This window comes from Manis javanica, chromosome 14, assembly GCF_040802235.1.
Source record: "Manis javanica isolate MJ-LG chromosome 14, MJ_LKY, whole genome shotgun sequence".
Taxonomy (NCBI): domain Eukaryota; kingdom Metazoa; phylum Chordata; class Mammalia; order Pholidota; family Manidae; genus Manis; species Manis javanica.
Window position 1 is genome coordinate 32,062,019 of NC_133169.1, and position 21,854 is coordinate 32,083,872.

General features: G+C 43.3%; 1 long non-coding RNA gene across 1 annotated transcript in view; it reads right to left on the reverse strand.

Annotated features, from left to right (window-relative positions):
- Positions 1-2,400: 2,400 nt before the first annotated feature.
- Positions 2,401-21,854, reverse strand: part of LOC108388389 (uncharacterized) — an 81,591-nt gene continuing 62,137 nt past the window's right edge. Inside the window, exon 3 of the long non-coding RNA XR_005057288.2 lies at positions 2,401-3,749. This is a non-coding gene — a long non-coding RNA (uncharacterized lncRNA). The remainder of the gene's footprint in view (positions 3,750-21,854) is intronic.

The following is a 21,854-nucleotide window of genomic DNA, read 5'->3' on the forward strand; positions in this document are numbered from 1 at the left end:
TGAATTCATTTTCTGGGCGACCAGATCAAGCATTGATCCTCTGTAAAAACACAAGCAAACCCCTTGCCCCACACCTTGATATGATCTTTATGCCATAGTAAAGAACCCATTGGAGACTACTACACAGGAACTGTTGTTGTTTCAGAAAAGGAAATATTATCAGAAAAATGTACCTCTACCGCTGAGGTCTATTACCCTCCAGAAGATCATAATTAAGGATATGTAAAGCATGCACCAATCATCAACTTGCAACTAATTTTATCATATCGGGGAGTATTCCCCCCTCTTTGTATTAATAAATAATGTTTAAGAATAAGATGACAATATTCAATGAAAGCTTGACTTGTAGAACTGTGTGAAATGCCTGTGTTATGAGTGATGTTATATAGCTGAAAAAATGTATGTAACACAGAGGAGAGGTAAACTGGAGCGTTGTCAGCCAGCTTAAGAGATAAAACTTAAAACATTTTATCAGCAACACTTGAAACAAGAAGCTACAAAATCATTTTTCTTTAGTTTACCTAATTTAAAGTAACTAGTACTCAATTTGCTGAAATCTAGTTCTTTACTAGTTTGGTAGTAATTAAACAGATTATAAACAAGAAAAGATTTACAAATAACAATGGTTAAAGATTTGATGAGAACTTACTCTAAGATAGTTGATATATGGAAGTTTGGATATTTCTGTAACATCAAACACTCAGTAATAAAATCGAGCATTATTCCTTTTGACAGCACTTTTTAGGTAAGTATATATCAGGTAAATAAGCCAAATTAGTCAAATATTTTCTTTGATGAGAAGAAATTCTACTGATATCTTCCAGGGGACCTCTGGAAAATATTAGAGTTAATTGAGAGGTAAAAATACCTTTTTAAATTTTGGTTTTGGGAAGCTGTCAAAAGTTTTTAAGGCACTTGCCTAAATAGAATTATAGTTACTAAATAACACTTATTATTTAACTAGAATGATAATAAGAAAGTTTAAAAGCAAATGCAGAAGGTTACATAGTTGTTAACACTTAGCTTAGTCTTTTTAATATTAAGATCATATTTTCTTAAATACTCAGACAATTCATTAAGACTTTAAGCATAAGAAACTGTTTTAATAAAACAATTAGAGAACTCTTTGCAATCTTTCAATATTAAGAGCAGACTAACAGTTAAAGAATATTTTGTCTTTCCAACTGAAAACAAAACTCCAATTTTGCTGTGTACTTGATATTAAGACTCACTTGCTTTAATTTCACATAGCATGATTATATCTGTAAGAATATAGTAATTTATTCTTCATTTGCCTCATGGTCCCAAGCACATAAGCCGGCTAGAATTATGTGTGGGCTTGCCTGGGGCTTGACTGGGTTTATCCCAAAGCAACAGGATGAGCGGATCTGCCACAAGAAAAGGCACCACGCTGCTGCACCACGCTGCGCTCTCTCTTTGTCTCTGTCTCTCTGTCTCCCTTTAAATAAATAGCTGTACTTCAGAACAATTAACCTTCTTTCACTCTCAACAAAACGAATTTCCATTGTTTATACTTTCTCTTATTAAAACACACATCTTTAACATACTAAAATATTTTCCTCATTATAACAAGTAGTTTTCATTAGAACCTAAAACCATTTGATACTTCAACCTTCAGTGAACACTGAAAAATAGGCCACTGTAAACTGTCACACCAGCATTCTTCAGTTTGATACATTTATGAACATATTTTATCATTTTTGGAAATGTGCCTTATAGCACAATTTCTTATTAAGCACAAAATATGTCTATATAACTTAGCAAACTTTAAGAACTTTGGTTACCACAAAAATTCTCAGGCTGTTTGCAGACATATACATTGTTAAAGATTAATACAGTATTATTATTAAAAAGTTTATTTGCTACACTTGTTTACTTATTTTTAGCAACCATGATAAATTACTTATAAAACTTTCACCACACATCAAAGTCAAGCCTTTCTTTAAGCATTTTCTTGAAATATTTAATAGGTAACATTAAATTAAATAACTTAAAGTAAACTTTGGCAGCTAATAACTCTAAGGACATGTCCATTTCAGTTAAGCTTAAATTAGCATTAATGCATAATATTTTTTATTACCTTTTCTGGAAGTTTTAGAATGCCCAATTTGCACAAGTGCTTGTTTTTAAATCAATTTTATTAATACCTTCTAGAGGTAGAAAATATTTTTTGTTACACACTTAGACACACAAACATACAGACCGAGACATAATGAGTACAGTTAGCAACACTTTTCATATAAAAACATATACACAGACAAACTGACATAAAATTTGAGTTTCTAATATTCAATGGTTTTCTTTCTTCTTAGTTTATTTGATTAAAAGTACTTCAGTTTTCAAGAATACACTCTAAGAGCAAGAAGTTTACATAACCGGGTTAAGGTTTAGATGGCCCTAGACTAACAGGGCAGATGAAGGCTCTGAACCAATAGGGACTGTGTGTCCAGGGTGCTGGAAATGAAATGCAAGTACAATTCTAGCTCTAGTCATTTAAAGCCAGGCTGTATTGCAGAAGATAAATTTCTTCTATCTCAGGGAGTTTAGTTTAAGACTTCTCAATTCTCGAAGATAATGATGAACTTAATAAGTAGAATAGACATTCACTAAAAAGAATTTAGAAAACTAGCTCCATATTGTAGTAGTTCATGGAACTTTTGACTATTTTCTTCCCTTGTGGCAAAATATATTTAGCTGCATAACATTATATTGCATACTTCTTTTAGGGGCCAAGCCTCTCTAATCAGAGAGTTTGTAATGGGGCCAGGTTTGTGTGCAGAAGATAAGATACTTCTTTTTAGAGTTTAGGGATCTAACTGCTCTCACTTAGTTTTCCTAGTTTTTTCTGCCTGAGCTTTAGTCATTCCTCAAGAGGCCCCTGCCTTACTGATAAATGCAGGGACTGTGTGACTTTTCACTACTAGAGCCCTGATCTGAGTCACAAGCTTCTTTGGCTTCCCTGGGGCTGCTGAGGAGGAAATTCTTAGCTCCAGGATGACTGCCTCTAATGAAAACAGTTAATAGAATAGACCTATTTACATGTTGATCTGAGGGTTCAGCTTAATTACAGGCTCTTTTTACATTACACAGGAGGAAGTAACTCAGGCCTAAGATGACTGCTTTGAATGGAGAGCAAGGTAAAAAAGCAATCTTTAAGGTCAATGATAGCCATCTTCCAGTCTTTTGGAATCATAGCTAGAAAAGGGAGGCCTTGTTGTAAAGGTCACATAGGTTTAAGAACCACATTAATTTGCCTTAAGTCATGTAACAGTCTCTAATTAAGGTCCACAGGCCAAATGTGTCCACCAGAACCTTTTTTGGGCCATGGGTAGAATAATAAGATTGAAGTCACTTTCCTACCCCATTCCACAATTCTATGTCTACTGTCCATTCTTCCAGAAACTAAAGGCACACTTTCTCAATAATATCTAAAAATCTTTCTAATTGGGCAATCCCTACTTTAATTCTTCTGGTGGCTAACAACCTCTTTAGCCCGCAAACATATAACTGTTTGCTCCCCGCCTGTCCCATATTGAACTCCCAGAAAAATTCACTTACCACATCCACATTGCTTGTGCGCCTCTTCTCTTGTGCATCTTCTCTGGTTACACTGGCCAGGGTTTTCTCTTCTCTATAGGCCTCGTGGTGGCCCTCACCTTCTCCCTCTCCTTCAGGTCCCTGTTCGGGCGCCACTTGACGCAGTCCAGATGCTCCTAGTAGAGCATGTCCTGAAGTGCGGAAGGGGGGCGAAGAAAATAAAGAAAGACAGAAAGAAGTGGGAGGGCTGACGCTCCTGTGCATCGCCAGCAAATCTTTATTGGGTACCAGGGTATTTATACAGCAAAGACATACATGATTTCAGAAAATAGCCTTATCCAATAAACAGTCAAACACAGTATTGACGTCAGTGGTAGCTGGGCAAAGGTAGGCTCAGCAGAGTTCCGTTAGATGCTCATGGAATGCGTAACAAGGATGTACTTTGTTCTCCATTCCCACCACATCAGCAAGTGGGGAAAGGGTATAGTCTGCTCCACAAACTGTAACCTGCATGGGACACTTCATGGTTCACATTAACATCATCCACAGCTCACCATAAACCTGTTGATTATACTCAACCTCATCCTCAGATCAGAGCAACATCCTTACTGTAAACATAGCACTCTCCTGCACATACAAATTTCCAGACATTAAACCAAACGCTACCCAGGCACTAGCCCCAGACCAATCACATCATTTTATTTTCAGCCCCACCAAATGCTTAACCTGAGCCACAATCTCACACTCACCCTGACATCACAGCTGGATGTAAACTCTAACTGAACCTTATCAACACCATAAGCCTTCAGAAACAACGAAACACTAACCACAGCCGTGACTCTTAGAACAGACCCAACTATTAAAATCGACATCGCTCATGTCTCCCTCTAACACTGTAATTCAATCTCACTGTCAATCTCACATCAGAACCGAATACTAAAGGTAACCACAACCCTTTCCTTACCATACACGTTTTTGAAACCCTAAAGCCAACCCGAGACCTGTGCCCTGGACATAAAACCTCATGTTAAACATCAACATCAGCCACAGCTTATCATATACCTGTCTCTCAATATCACCCTCTCCCTCACATCAGGGCCACATCCTCACTGTCCCGTAGTACTAGATGCCCTGTACCCACTACTGAACAATTTACAACAACCCTAGCACTGTCCGATGCTCTGACCTCCTCACTTTCATTTTAATGTCAGCCCACTAAATCCTAAACCTGAGGCATAATCTTTCACTCACCCTCACATCATAGCCAGAACCTAACTGTACCAAAAACTGTATTAGCCCCATAAATCTCCCCAAACCCCCAACCATATCCCTAGCCATGCAATTTAGAACAGAATCTATCAAGGATATGGACATTACCCATGTCTCACGGCAACACCACTGTAGTTCAATCCCACTGTCACCCAAACAACAGAACAGAACCCGAAATAAAACCATAACCATATACTGGCCGTACAACTTAACGAACACCTAAACCTAACCCTAGCACTGTACCCTGCATTTGACACTTCATGGTTAACATTGACATCATCCACAGCTCACTGTAAACCTGTCGATCATACTCAACCTCGTCCTTACATCAGAACAAGATCCTTACTGTAACCGTAGCGCTCTCCTGCCCATACAAATTTCCAAACATTTAACACAAATCCTACCTCGGCACTAGCTGCAGACCCATCACATCATTTTATTTTAAGCCCCACCAAATGTTTAACCTGAGCCACAATCTCGCATACATCCTGACATCACAGCTGGATGTAAACTCTAACTGAATACCTATCAGCGCCATAAACCTTCCCAAACACTGTACTCTAACCACAGCCGTGACTCTTAGAACAGACCCTACTATGGATATCAACATCACTCATGTCTCACTGTAACACTGTAATTCAATCTCACTATCACCCTCACATCAGAACAGAATACTAAATGTAACCATATCCCTTTCCTACCCATACACCTTTTCGAAAGCTTAAACCTTACCCTAGACCTGGCCCCTGGTCCTGAAACCTCATGATAAACTTCGACATCAGCCACAGCTTATCATAAACCTGTCTCTCAATATTGGCCTCTCCCTCACATCAGGGCCACATCCTCACTGTAACCATAGTACTAGTCGGCCCGTAGCCATTACCAGCAATTAACCTTATCCTAGCACTGTCCCATGCTCTCGAGTTCTCACCTTCATTTTAGTGTCAGCCCAACAAATCTTAACCTGAGGCATAATCTCACCCTCACCCTCACATCACAGCCAGACGCTACCTCTACCCAAAACCGTATCAGCACCGTAAACTTCCCAAACACCGAATCGTAGCCCTAGCCCTGACACTTAGAACAGACCCTACCATGGATATAGACGTCACCTACTTCTCACTGTAACACTTCAATCTCGCTGTTGCCCTCACATCAGTCCCGTATCCAAAATATAACCATAACTGTATGCTGGCCATACAACTTAATGAACTTCTAACCATAACCCAAGCTCTCGCCCGTGGACCTGAACATTGACATCAACCACAGCTCATTGTCAACCTGTCAGTTAGTGTCGCACTCATCCTCACATCAGAGCCAGATCCTTCGTGTAAACATTGCGCTATTGTGCCCATACATATTAATGAACACTTAACCCTAAAACTAGCTCTTGCCACAGCAGCGAACCTTTCACATCATTTTATTTTCATCCCCACCAAATCCTTATACTGAGACAAAATATCGCATTCACCCTCATATTAGAGCCGGACTCTAAGTCTAAACAAAACCATATTAGCCCCATAAACATTCCCAAACCCCAAATCCTATCCCTTGCCCTGACTTTTGGAACAGACCAGTACCATGAGTATCGACTTCTCGACATCCCTCATGTCTCACTGTAACACTGTATTTCAATCTCACTGTCAAACTCACATTAGAGCTGAATCCCATATGTAACCATAACCCTATCATTCTGTACACCTTACCAAACCCCGAACCATAACGCTAGAACTGTACCCTGCACCTGACACATTATGTTTAACATTGAAAACATCCAAAGTTCACCGTAACCCTGTCGATTATATTCACCCTCATCAACACATCAGAGCCAGATATATACTCTAAATGTGGCACTATCTTGCATGTACACATTAACGAACACTGAACCCTAACCCTGGCCCTGGCACTAGCACCAGAACCATCAAATCATTTTATGTTCAGTCTTACCAAATGCTTAACCTGAGTCACAATCTCACACTCACCCTCACATCACAGCAGGATGCAAATTCTAACCAAAACCCTATCAGTGCCACAAACCTTCCCAAACACCGAAATCTAAGCATAACCCTGACTCTTGGAACAGACCCTACCATGGATATCGACGTCACCCATGTCTCACTGTAACACTGTAATTCAATCTCACTGTCACCCTCACATCAGAACCAAATACTAAATGCAACCATAACCCTTTCCTTTCCGTACACCTTTTCAAACACCCAAACCTAACCCTAGACCTGTCCCCTGGACCTGAAACCTCGTGATAAACATCAACATGTGCCACAGCTTATCATATACCTGTCTCTCAATATCGCCCTCTCCCTCACATCAGGGCCACAGACTCACTGTATCCGTAGTACTAGATGGCCTGTACCCGTTAATGAACACTTAACCCTAACCCTAGCACTGTCCCATGCTCTGGACTCTCACCTTCATTTTAGTGTCAGCTCAACTAATGATAAACCTGTGGCATAATCTCGCACTCATCCTCACCTTACAGCCAGACCCTAATTCTATTGAAATCTGTATCATCCCCTTAAACCTAACCAAACACTGAACCCTAACCCTAGGCCTGACACTTAGAACAGCCCCTACCATGGATATCGACATCATCCATGTCTCACTGTAACACTGTAGTCCAATCTCGCTGTCTCCCTAACATCAGACCCATATCTGAAATGTAACTGCAACTGTATACTGGCCATACAACTTAACAAACACCTAAACCTAAGCCTAGTTCTCAGCTGTGGGCCTGAACCCTCATGGTCAACATTGATATCACCCACAGTTCACAGTTCACCTATCGCTCAATGTCACACCCATCCTCACATCAGAGCCAGATCCTTAGTGAAAACATAGTGCTATCATGCCCGTACCTATTATCGAACACATGAACCAATACCTAGCCCTTGCCCCTGCACCAGATCCTTCACATAATAATATTTACAACCCCACCAAATCCTTTTACTGAGATAAAATCTCGCATTCACCCTCTCATCAGAGCCGGATCCTAACTATAACCAAACTCTATTAGCCCCATACACTTTCCCAAAAACTGATCCCTAACCCCAGCCCAGACCTTTGGAACACAACAGTACCATGAATATCGACATCCCTCATGTCTCACTGTAACACTGTAATTCAACCTCAATGTCGAACTCACATAGGAGCTGAATACCATATGGAACCATAAACCTATCCTTCCCATACAACTTTCCGAATCCCTAACCCTATCCCTAGCACTGTACACTGCATCTGACACTTCATTTTCAACATTGATATCATCCACAGCTCACCATATACCTGTCGAACTTACTCACCCTCATCCTCACTTCAGAGCCATATACTTACTGCAAATGCAGCGCTCTCCTGCCCGTACACGTTACTGAACACTTAAACCTAACCATAGCCATGGCACTATCACAAGACCTGTCACATCATTTGATTTTCAGACAAAACAAATGCTTAACCTGACCCACAATCTCACACTCACCCTCACATCAATGCAGGATGTATACTCTAACCAAAACACTATCATCACCATAAAACTTCCCAAACACCGAACTCTAACCATAGCCCTGTCTCTTGGAACTGATCGTACCATGGATATCGATGTAACCCATGACCACCTGTAACACTGTAATTCTATCTCACTGTCACCTCACATCAGAACCGAATACTAAATGTAACCATAACCCTTTCCTAGCAGTACACCATTTCGAACCTCTGAACCTAAACCTATACCCGACTTCTGGACATGAAACCTCAAGATAAAATTTGAAATCAGCCACAGCTTATCATAAAACTGTTTCACAATATCACCCTCTCCTCACATCAGGGCCACATCCTCACTGTAACCATATTACTAGACGGCCATACCCATTACCAACCACTTAACCCTAACCCTAGCACTGTCCCATGCTCTGGACTCCATAACTCCTTTTTAATGTCAGCACAACAAATCCTAAACCTGAGGCATAATCTCACAGTCACACACACATCTCAAGCAGACCCTAACTCTACCCAAACCATATCAGCCCCATAAACCTACCCACACACCGAACACTAACCCTAGCCTTGACACTTTAAACTGACCCTACCATGGATATCGACGTCACCCATGTCTCACTGAAACACTGCAGTTCAATCTCGCAGTCACCCTCACATCAGACCTGAATCTGAAATGTAACTGAAACAGTATACTGGCCATACAATTTAGGAAACACCTAATCCTAACTCTAGCTCTTGTCCGTGGAACTTAACTGTCATGGTCAACATTGACATCACCCAAAGATCACTGTACACCTGTTGCTCAATGTCACACTCATCCACACATCAGCGCCAGATCATTAGTGTAAACACGGCACTATCATTTCCGTACATATTATCGAATACTTAACCCTCACACTGTCCCTTGCTACAGCAAAAGACCATTCAGATCATTTTATTTTCAGCCCCACCAAATCCTTATACTGAGAGAAAATCTCACATTCACTCTCACATCAGAGCCAGACCCTAACTCTAACCAAAACCCTTTTAGCCCCATACACCTTCCCAAAAACTGAACCCTTTCTCTAGCCCTGACTTTTGGAACAGACCCGTACCATGAATATTGACATCACTCATGTCTCACTGTAACACTGTAAGTCAATCTCACTGTCGAACTCCCATCTCAGCCTCATCCCATATGTAACCAAAAACCTATCCTGCACATACAACTTAACGAACCCTTTATGGTAACCCCAGCACTGTACCCTGCATCTGACACATCATGGTCAGCACTGACATCATCCGCAGCTCACAATAAACCTGTCGATCATACTCACCCTCATCCTCACTTCAGAGGCATATCTTTACTGTAAACGTAGTGTTCTCCTGCCCGTACAAATTTCCAAACATTTGATCCAACTCTACCCCGGCACTAGCCACAGCCTCTTCACATCATTTTATTTTCAGCACCACCAAATGCTTAACCTGAGCCACAATCTCGCACACATCCTGACATCACAGCTGGATGTGAAGTCTAACTGAATCCCTTTCAGTGCCATAAACCTTCCCAAACACGGAACTCTAACCACAGCCATGACTCTTAGAACAGACACTACTATGGATATCGACATCACTCATGTCTCCCTGTAACACTGTAATTCATTCTCGCTGTCAACCTCACATCAGAACCGAATACTAAATGTAACCATAACCCTTTCCTTACCATACACGTTTTGAACCCCTAAAGCTAACCCGAGACTTTTCCCCTGGACCTGAAACCTCGTGGTAAGCATCAACATCTGCCACAGCTTATCATATACCTGTCTCTCAATATCGCCCTCTCCCTCACATCAGGGCCACAGACTCACTGTATCCGTAGTACTAGATGCCCTGTACCCACTACTGAACAATTTACCCTAACCCTAGCACTGTCCCATGCTCTGGTCTCTCACCTTCATTTTAGTGTCAGCTCATCTAATCATAAACCTGAGGCATAAACTTACACTCACCATCATATCACAGCCAGACATTAACTCTACCCAAACCTGTATCAGCCCCTTCAATCCTACGCAAACACCAAAACCTACCCCTAGCCCTGACACTTAGGGCAGACCCTACCATGGATATTGATGTCACCCAAGTGTCACTGTAACACTGTAGTTAAATATCACTGTCGCCCTCACATCTGACCCAAATCCAAAATGTAAACATAACTGTATACTGACCGTACAACATAAGGAACACCTTATCCTAACCTCAGCTCTCACCCATGGACATGACTCCTCATGGTCTACATTGACATCACTCACAGCTCACCACAAACCTGTCACTCAATATCACAGTCTTCGTCACTCAGTCCAGATCCTTAGTCTCACACACTCACAGACTCACACACAATTTCACATACCTGCACAGTGTCACACACATGCACACCAAGTCACACTCACAAACACACTCGTGTAAACACTCACAATCTCACTCCTACTCTCACAATTACACTCTCACACACACACTGACACACACACAGTCTCATTCACCCTCACACACTCACACACACACACAGACACACTCACACACTATCACACACAGCACTGAAATACACCCTCATACACTAACTACCACTCACACAACTACACTTTCAGACAGACACTCATACACTACCACACACTGTCACACACACTCACACACTGGTGCACACTCTCAGTGTCACAGTCTCACATACTTATATGCAGACACACACATTCTCAAACAAACTCAATCACACACAGTCACAGACAAACACACTCACATGTGAAATCGCACACCTCCACACACACTCTCACATCTACACACACAGACACACAAACACATACCCATTCACACAAAATGTCACACATACACACACACACAAACATGCACACACCCACACGGATGCACAGTCACAAACTCTCACAATCACACAACAGTTTGTATACACATTCACACACACTCACACAGAGACACACCAAAAGCACACACAGTCACACAAACTGTCACACTTACACACGTACACAGACTCAACACACACAAGCACACACCATCACACACAGTCTCACACAAACCCACACACACTCACAGACTAATCTGCACTCACACACTGTCATAAACACTCACAAACCTACACACACAAACACACTCACACACACTCACACACCTACACACACAGACATACAGACACTCACACACAAATCCCCACTCACACAGTCATATACACACTCACAAACTCACACCCACTGTCACAAACCTAGACACTCCCAATCACACACACACACTCACAACCCTTACTTACTGTCACAGACCCTTACAAAATCACTCCCTCTATAAATATGACACACACATCTACACACAGACACATGTACACACACACATATTCACAAATTGACAACATACACAAACACATGTACACAGACACAAACACATAGACACACAACCAGTCACACACACTCTCACAAACACCCACAAACACTCACAGACTCACACACCCTGACACATACACTCACACTCTGTCACACACACTCACACCCATTTACACGCAGGCACACACTCACACTCACAGACTCACAACCACTCACACACACTCAGACACTGTCACTCACACACTTAGACAAACACACAGAGTCACACGCACTCACACACAAACACACTCAAACACACTCACAGACTCTCAAGCACTCTCACACGCTGTCACACACAATCACACATGTACACACAAAGGCACAACCCAACACTCACAGACACAGAGGCACACCCACACTCACACACATTCACACATACTCCCACAAATAACACACACACTATTACACAGCATTCTTGTTTAAACACTCACAAACACTCACACTCACACACACTCACAGAATCTCATGCACTCACACAGACACACACTGTCACAAAAACTCACACATGTACACACACAGACACACCCCCACACTCACAGACACACAGGCACACACACAATCACGCACACTTACACAAACACACACACTCACAATCATGCACACAGCCATGCAGACACACGCTCACAATAACACATTCATGCACACTCAATCTCATGTAGTCACACACACAGTCACACACAATCACCAATCACACAACAGTCTTGTATACACATGAACACACACACACCTACAGTCTCAGAAGGACTCACACTCACACAAGCTGTCAGACAATCTCAACACTGACACTGTCAAACACTCAAACACTGTCACACACACTCACATACCTATACACACAGACACACTCGCAATCAAACACACTCACACTCAAAGACACACACTAACACACACTCACACTCTGTCACAAAACCTCACACACACACAGGCATGCTGACACACACAGTCACATGCACACAAACACTCTCACCCTGTCACGTACACTCAAAAACATGCGAACATAAAAAGAATCACACACCTATACACACAGACTCTCCCCTACACTCACAGTCACACAGGCACACAAACTCACACACAGACTCACCCAAACTCATGCACACACACACAAATTCACACAACCACACAGACACACACTCACAAGCACATACACACCCACGCACACTTACACTAAATAACATACAAAATCACACAATCACAAACTGTCACACACACTCCTAAACACACAAACACAATCACACACACTCAAACACACTCAGATACCTGTACACACAGACACACTCACACTCAAACACTCTCACACACACTCACAGACTCACACACACTCACACACACATTCACTCTGTCACAATTCCTCACACACACACAGGCATGCCAACACACACTCACAGAGTCACATGCACACAAACACTCTCACACTGTCACACACACTCAAAAATGTACAAACATAAAAAGAATCACACACATTCACACACCTATATACAGAGACTGTCCCCTACACTCAGTCACGCAGGCACACATACTCACACACAGACTCACACAAACTCACGCACACTCACACAAATGCACACAACCACAGAGACATACTCAAAAGCACATACACACCCACGCACTCTCACATAAAATAACACACAAAATCACACAATCGCACACTGACACACACACCTACACACAAACGCAATCACACACTCAAACACACACACCTACACAGACACACCACTACACTCACCGTCACACAGGAGCACACACACTCACAAACAGACCCACACAACTCATACACACACACAAATGCACACAACCACACAGGCACACACTCAGAAACACACACACAAAATCACACACACAACCACACAATCACACACTCAAAAACTGTCACACACACTCCTATATATCCACAGACTCACACACTCTCACAGACACACATGCACTCAAGTACACTCACAGTCTCACACTCAGTGACACACAATCACACAAGGTCACACAATGTCACTACATCACACACAGACATGCCAATGTACACTCAGACACACATGCACTCAAACGAAAACATACACTGTCACACACTCACACACCTACATGCAAACACTCACATACACTCACACACACTCACACAACTACACACACAGACAATCCCAGAATCATTGTGACACAGGCACACATACACTCACACATAATCAAACACACATGCAATCATGCAAATGTACACACACACAGAGACACTCACAAACATACACACACTAACACACATTCACTCACACAAAATTACACACACACAATCAGACACTCACACTGTCACATACAAACATGGACACACAGACACACTCTCACAGGCTCATATGCACTCTCACACAGACTCAGAAACTGTCACACACACAAACCTACACAGACACATTGAGACACACTAAAACACAGACAAACTCTCACACTCATTTACATACTCACACACTCACTCCAGCTCACACACCTACACCCTTGCAATCACACTCATGCACTCACGCACACTCACAGACACACATGCACTGACACACACACTCACACGTTGTCACACACACACACTGAGACACACACATTCACACACACACTCGTATACACACACTCACACCCATTCACACAACTACACCCTCACATGTGCACACTGACACACACACACTGTCATTTACCCTCACACACACAGAAAGACAAACCCTCTCACACACAATCACTCATTGATATACACACTCACACACTCACTCCAGCTCACACACCTACACCCTCGCAATTACACTCAAGCAATCACACACACTCTCAGAATCAAATGCACTGACACACACACACATTGTCACACACACACAAACCCACACAGTCACACTCACACACACACTCGTATAAACACACACACACCCACTCACACAACTTCATCCTCAAAAATACACACTGACCCAAACACACACTGTCATTCACCCCCCCATACACACAGAAACACACTCTCACACACAATCACACACTGGTATACATAGTCATACTCTCACTCCGCTCACACACCTACACTTTCAGAAAGACACACACTGTCAGTCACACACTGACACACACTCACAGTGTCACACACAGTCTCACATATCTTTATGCACAACACACATTCTCACACAAACACAATCACACACCCTCACACACATAATTACACAGACACACCCCTACACTCACAAGCACACAGGCACACACTCACACGCAGACTCACACAAACACACAGACTCACAAAAGTGCACACACCCTCACAGACTCAGTCTCAAATTCACATGCACCCGCACACACTCAATCATGCAAAATCACATGGACAATCACACAATCACACACTCACACTGTCACACACACTCCTATACATGCACACACTCACACTATCTCACAGACACACATGCATGCACACAAACGCAGAGTCTCACACACTGACACAAACTCGCAGTGTCACACACATGTACACCAACACACAGTCACACTCACACACACACTCATATAAACATACACTCTCACAAACACACTGACACACACACTGTCATACACACTCATACACATGAAGGCACACCCCACACTCACAGATACACATGCATACACACTCACACACACTCATACAAACACACACACTCACATTCATGCACACAACCATGCAAACACACACTCACAAACACACACTCATGCACACTCTCACGTAGTCACAGACAGTCACACATTCACACAACATTCTTGTGTACACACTCACAGACACTCACACACACACAACTACAGTCTCAGGAAGACTCACACTCACACAAGCTGTCACACAATCTCAACACTGACACTCTCACACAAACACTCAAACACTGTCACTCACACTCACATACCTATACACTCAGACACACTCACACTCCAACACACTCACACGCACTCACAGACTCACACAAACTCACACACTCTCACAATCTGTCAAAAAATCTGACAAACACACAGGCATGCCGACACACACTCACAGAGTCACATGCACACAAACACTCTCATAATGTCATGCACACTCATGAACGTACAAACATAAAAAGAATCACACACATTCACACAGAATTACACACCTATACACACAGACTCTCCCCTACACTCACAGTCACACAGGCACACAAACTCACACACAGACTCACACAAACTCACCCACACTCACACAAATGCACACAACCACACAGACACACACTCACAAGCACATGCACACCCACACACACTCACACAAAATAACAAACATAATCACACAACCACACACTGTCACACACTCTCCTGAGCACACAAACACAATCACACACACTCAAACACACTCACACACCTACACGCAGACACACCACTACACTCGCATTCACACAGGCACACTCACACACATTCAGACTCACATAAACTCATACACACTCACACAAATGCACACAACCACACAGGCACACACTCACAAACACACACACAATATCACATGCACAATCGCAAAATCACACACTCACATACTGTCACACACACTCCTACACATGCACACACAGACACACTCACACACTCTCACAGACATACATGCACACACACAAATTCAGTCTCACTCACTGACACACACTCACACAGTGTGACACACATGCACACCAACACACAGTCACACTCACACAAACACACCCATATAAACACTCACACACTCACTCCCACTCTCACAACTACACTCTCAGAAACATATTGACACACTCAGTGTCACACACAATCACACGTACACACGAAGACACACCCCCACACTCACAGACACACAGTCTCACACACACACTGACACACACTCACACAGACACACACTCACATTCATGCACACACCCACACAGACACACGCTCACAAACACACACTCATGTATACTCACTCTCACATTGTCACAGAGAATCACAATCACATAAGAGTCTTGTATACACACTCACAAACACTCACACACACTCACACACCTACAGTCTGAGGAAGACTTACACTCACACAAGCTGTCACACAATCTCAACACTGACACTCTCATACAGTCTCACACTGTCACACACACTCACAAACGTACAAACATAAAAAGAATCACACACATTCACACAGAATCACACACCTATACACACAGACTCTCCCCTACACTCAGTCACACAGGCACACACACTCACACACAGACTCACACAAACTCATGCACACTCACACAAATGCACACAACCACACAGACACACACTCACAAGCACATACACACCCACGCACTCTCACACAAAATAACACACATAATCACACAATCACACACTCACACACACACCTAAACACACAAACACAATCACACACACTCAAACACACTCACACACCTACACACACACACCGCTACACTCGCAGTCACACAGGCACACACAGTCACGCACAAACAGACCCACACAAACTCATACACCCTCACACAAATGCACACAACCACACAGGCACACACTCACCAACACACACACAAAATCACACACAATCGCACAATCACACACTCACACACTGTCACACACACTCCTACATCTACACACACAGACTCTCACACACTATCACAGACACACACGCACTCATGCACACTCACAGCCTCACACTCACTGACACACACTCACACACTGTCACACACCATCACTCCCTTACACACACAGACATGCCAACACACTCTCACAGACTCACATGCACTCAAATGAAAACACACACTGTAACACACACTCACACACCTACACACACACTCACACACACACACCTACACACAGACACAAACCCACACTCACACACAGGCATACACATTCAAAACACACACAATCACGCAAATGCACACACAGAGACACACACTCACAAACACACACACAGTAATGCACTCGCACTCACACAAAATTACACACACACAATCACACACTCACAGTGCCACACACACTCACACATGCACACACACAGACACACTCTCACAGCCTCACATGCACTCACACACTCAGACACTGTCACACACACACTTACACAGACATGTTCAGACACACTAAAACACACACTCTCACACTCGTTTAAACACTCACACCCTCACTCCAGCTCACACAACTATACCCTCACAATTACACTCACGCACTCACACACACTCACAGAGGCACACGCACTGACACACACTCACACATTGTCACACACATCAACACACACTGTCACACTCACATGCACACTCGTATAAACACACACTCACACCCACTCACACAAATACACCCTCACAAATACACACTGACACACAGCCTCAGTGTCATTAACCTTCACACACTCACACACACAGAAACACACACTCACACACAATCACACACTGATATTCACACTCATACACTCACTCCGCTAACAAACCTACACTTTCAGAAACACACACTGTCAAACTGTCACACACAGACACACTCTCACAGTGTCACACACAGACTCATTTACCTATATGCACAACACACACATTCTCACATAAACACAATCGCACACACTCACATACCAAATCCCACAGACACACCCCTACACTCACAGTCACACAGGCACACACTAACACGCAGACTCAAACAAACACACACATACTCACTAAAATGCACACACCCTCACAGATACACAGTCTCAAACACACACGCACTCACACACACTCACTCATGCAAAATCACATGCACAATCACACAAACACACAGTCACACACACCTAAACATGCACACACAGACACACTCACATGCTCTCACATACGCACATGCACGCACACAACTCAGAGTCTCACACACTGACACAAACTCACACAGCTTTTCACACGTGCACACCAACACACAGTCACACTCACACACACACTCGTATAAACACTCACACTCTCACTCCCACTCTAACAACTACTCTCCCACAAACACACTGAAGCACACACACTGTCACACACACATGTACACATGAAAACACACACCACACTCTCAGATACACAGTCACAAACACACTCACACACACACGCAATCATGCACACACCCACGCAGACACATGCTCACAAACACACACTCTTGCACACTCACTCTCACATAGTCACAGAGACAGTCACACACAATCACACAACAGTCTTGTACACACACTCACAAACACATACACACTCCTACAGTCTCAGAAATAGTCACACTCTCACAAGCTGCCACAAAATCTTAACACTGAAACTCTCACACAAACACTCAAACACTGTCATACACAATCACATACCTAGGCACACAGACACACTCACACTCAAACACACTCAAACACACAGACACACTCACAAACCCACTCACACTGTCACAAATCCTCACAAAAACACAGGCATGCCAACACACACTCACAAGGTCACATGCACACACTCACACTGTCACACACACTCACAAACGTGCAAACATAAAAAGAATCAAACACATTCACACAGAATCGCACAACTATACACACATACTCTCCCCCACACTCAGTCACACAGGCACACACACACACACAGACTCACACAAACTCACGCACACTCACACAAATGCACACAACCACACAGACACGCACTCACAAGCACATACACACCCACACACTCTCACAGAATATAACACACATAATCACACAATCACACACTGTCACACACACACCTGAACACACAAACACAATCACACACACTCAAACACACTCACACACCTACACACACAGACACACCACTACACTCACAATCACAGAGGCACACACAGTCACTCCCAAACAGACCCACACAAACTCATACACCCTCAAACAAATGCACACAACCACACAGGCACACACTCACAAACACACACACACAATCACACAATCACACACTCACACACTGTCACACACACTCCTACAGCTACACACAGACTCTCACGCACTCTCACAGACACACGCATTCATGCACACTCAGAGCCTCACATTCACTGACACACAGTCACACTGTCACACACCATCTCTCCCTTACACACACAGACATGCTGACACACACAGACTCACATGCACTCAAATGAAATCACACACTCACACACCTGCACACACTCTCACACACACACTCACACACACCCACACACCTACACACACAGACATAAACCCACACTCACACTCACATAGGCACACACACACACTCAAAACACACACAATCACGCAAATGCACACACCCACGGAGACACACACTCACAAACACACACACTAACACACACGCTCTCACACAAAATTACACACACACAATCACACACTCACACATGTACACACACAGACACACTCTCACAGACTCACATGCACTCTCACACACACTCAGACACAGTCACACAAACCTACACAGACATATTCAGACACACTAAAACACAAGTGCACTCTCACACTCGTTTACACACTCACACACTCACTCCAGCTCACACGCCTACACCCTCACAATTATAGTCACACACTCACAGAGGCACACGCACTGACACACACTCACATATTTTCACACACACCAGCACACAGTCACACTTACACACACTCATAAACACACCCACTCACACTACACCCTCACAAGTACACAGTGACAGACACCCACAGTGTCATTTACCCTCACACACTCACACACACACAGAAACACACACTCTCACACACAATCACACACTTATATTCACACATATACACTCACTCTGCTCACACACCTACACTTTCAGAAAGACACACACTGTCAAACAGTAACACACTGACACACACTCACAGTCACACACAGACTCACATACCTATATGCACAACACACACATTCGCACATAAACACAATCACACACACTCACACACCTAATCCCATAGACACAACCTTACACTCACATTCACACAGGCACACACTCACATGCAGACTCACACAAACACACACATACTCACAAAAATGCACACACCCTCACAGACTCACAGTCTCAAAGGCACGCATTCGCACACACTCACTCATGCAAAATCACATGCACAATCACACAATCACACACACTGTCACACACACTCCTACACATGCACACAGACACACTCACACGCTCTCACACAGCACGGATATACACCCTCATACAGTAACTCACACTCACACAACTACACTTTCAGAAAGACACTCACACACTATCACACACTGTCACACACACTCGCACACTGACACACACACTCTCAAACTATCTCCATCACAATCACAGAATTCTTGTATAAACACTCACAAACTCTCACACTCACACAACTAACTCTCAAAAGACACACACACAAACTGTCACACACCCTCAAACACTGACACTTTCTCAAACAAACACTCAAAGTCTGTCACACACACACTCACAGAACTATACACACAGACACACTCACACAGGATCACACAAAATCAAACACACAATCACAGACTCACAAGCACTCACACTCACACTCACACACTCTCTCACACAGCCCCTCAAACACCTGCACACTCGCACACACTCTCTCACACCGTCAGTCTCACACTCACATGGGAACTCATGCACATTCACATGTCCACAAATAAACACACACAGACACTCACCTATACACAAACATTCAGACAAACTGTCACAGACACACTCAAATATATATACACACAGACACACTCACACACAAACACACACATTCACAGACTCACAGTCACACACACACTCACACATTGTCACACAACCTCACACACTGCACACACAGACACACCCACAGAAACTGACTCACATGCAAACACACACTCACTCACTTTCACACACACTCACACACCTACACACAAACACACTCACACACACACACCTACAAATTCAGACACAATCCCACACTCACAGTCACACACACTCACACACACTCTCACACCTACACACCCGGACAGACGTGTACACTCACTGTCACAAAGGCACACACACAGTCTCAAACACAATCACACACACTCACAGACTCACACACACTCACATGCGAAATCGCACAGTCACACACTCACACATCTACACACAGACACACCAATGCACACACATTCACACAAAATGTCACACACACACTCACACATGTACACAGACACAAACACAAAGACCCACACCCATTTACATACACTCTCACACACACAAAATCACTCACAGACTCACACACCCTGACACATACACTCACACTCTGTCACACACACTCACACCCCTGTACACACAAGC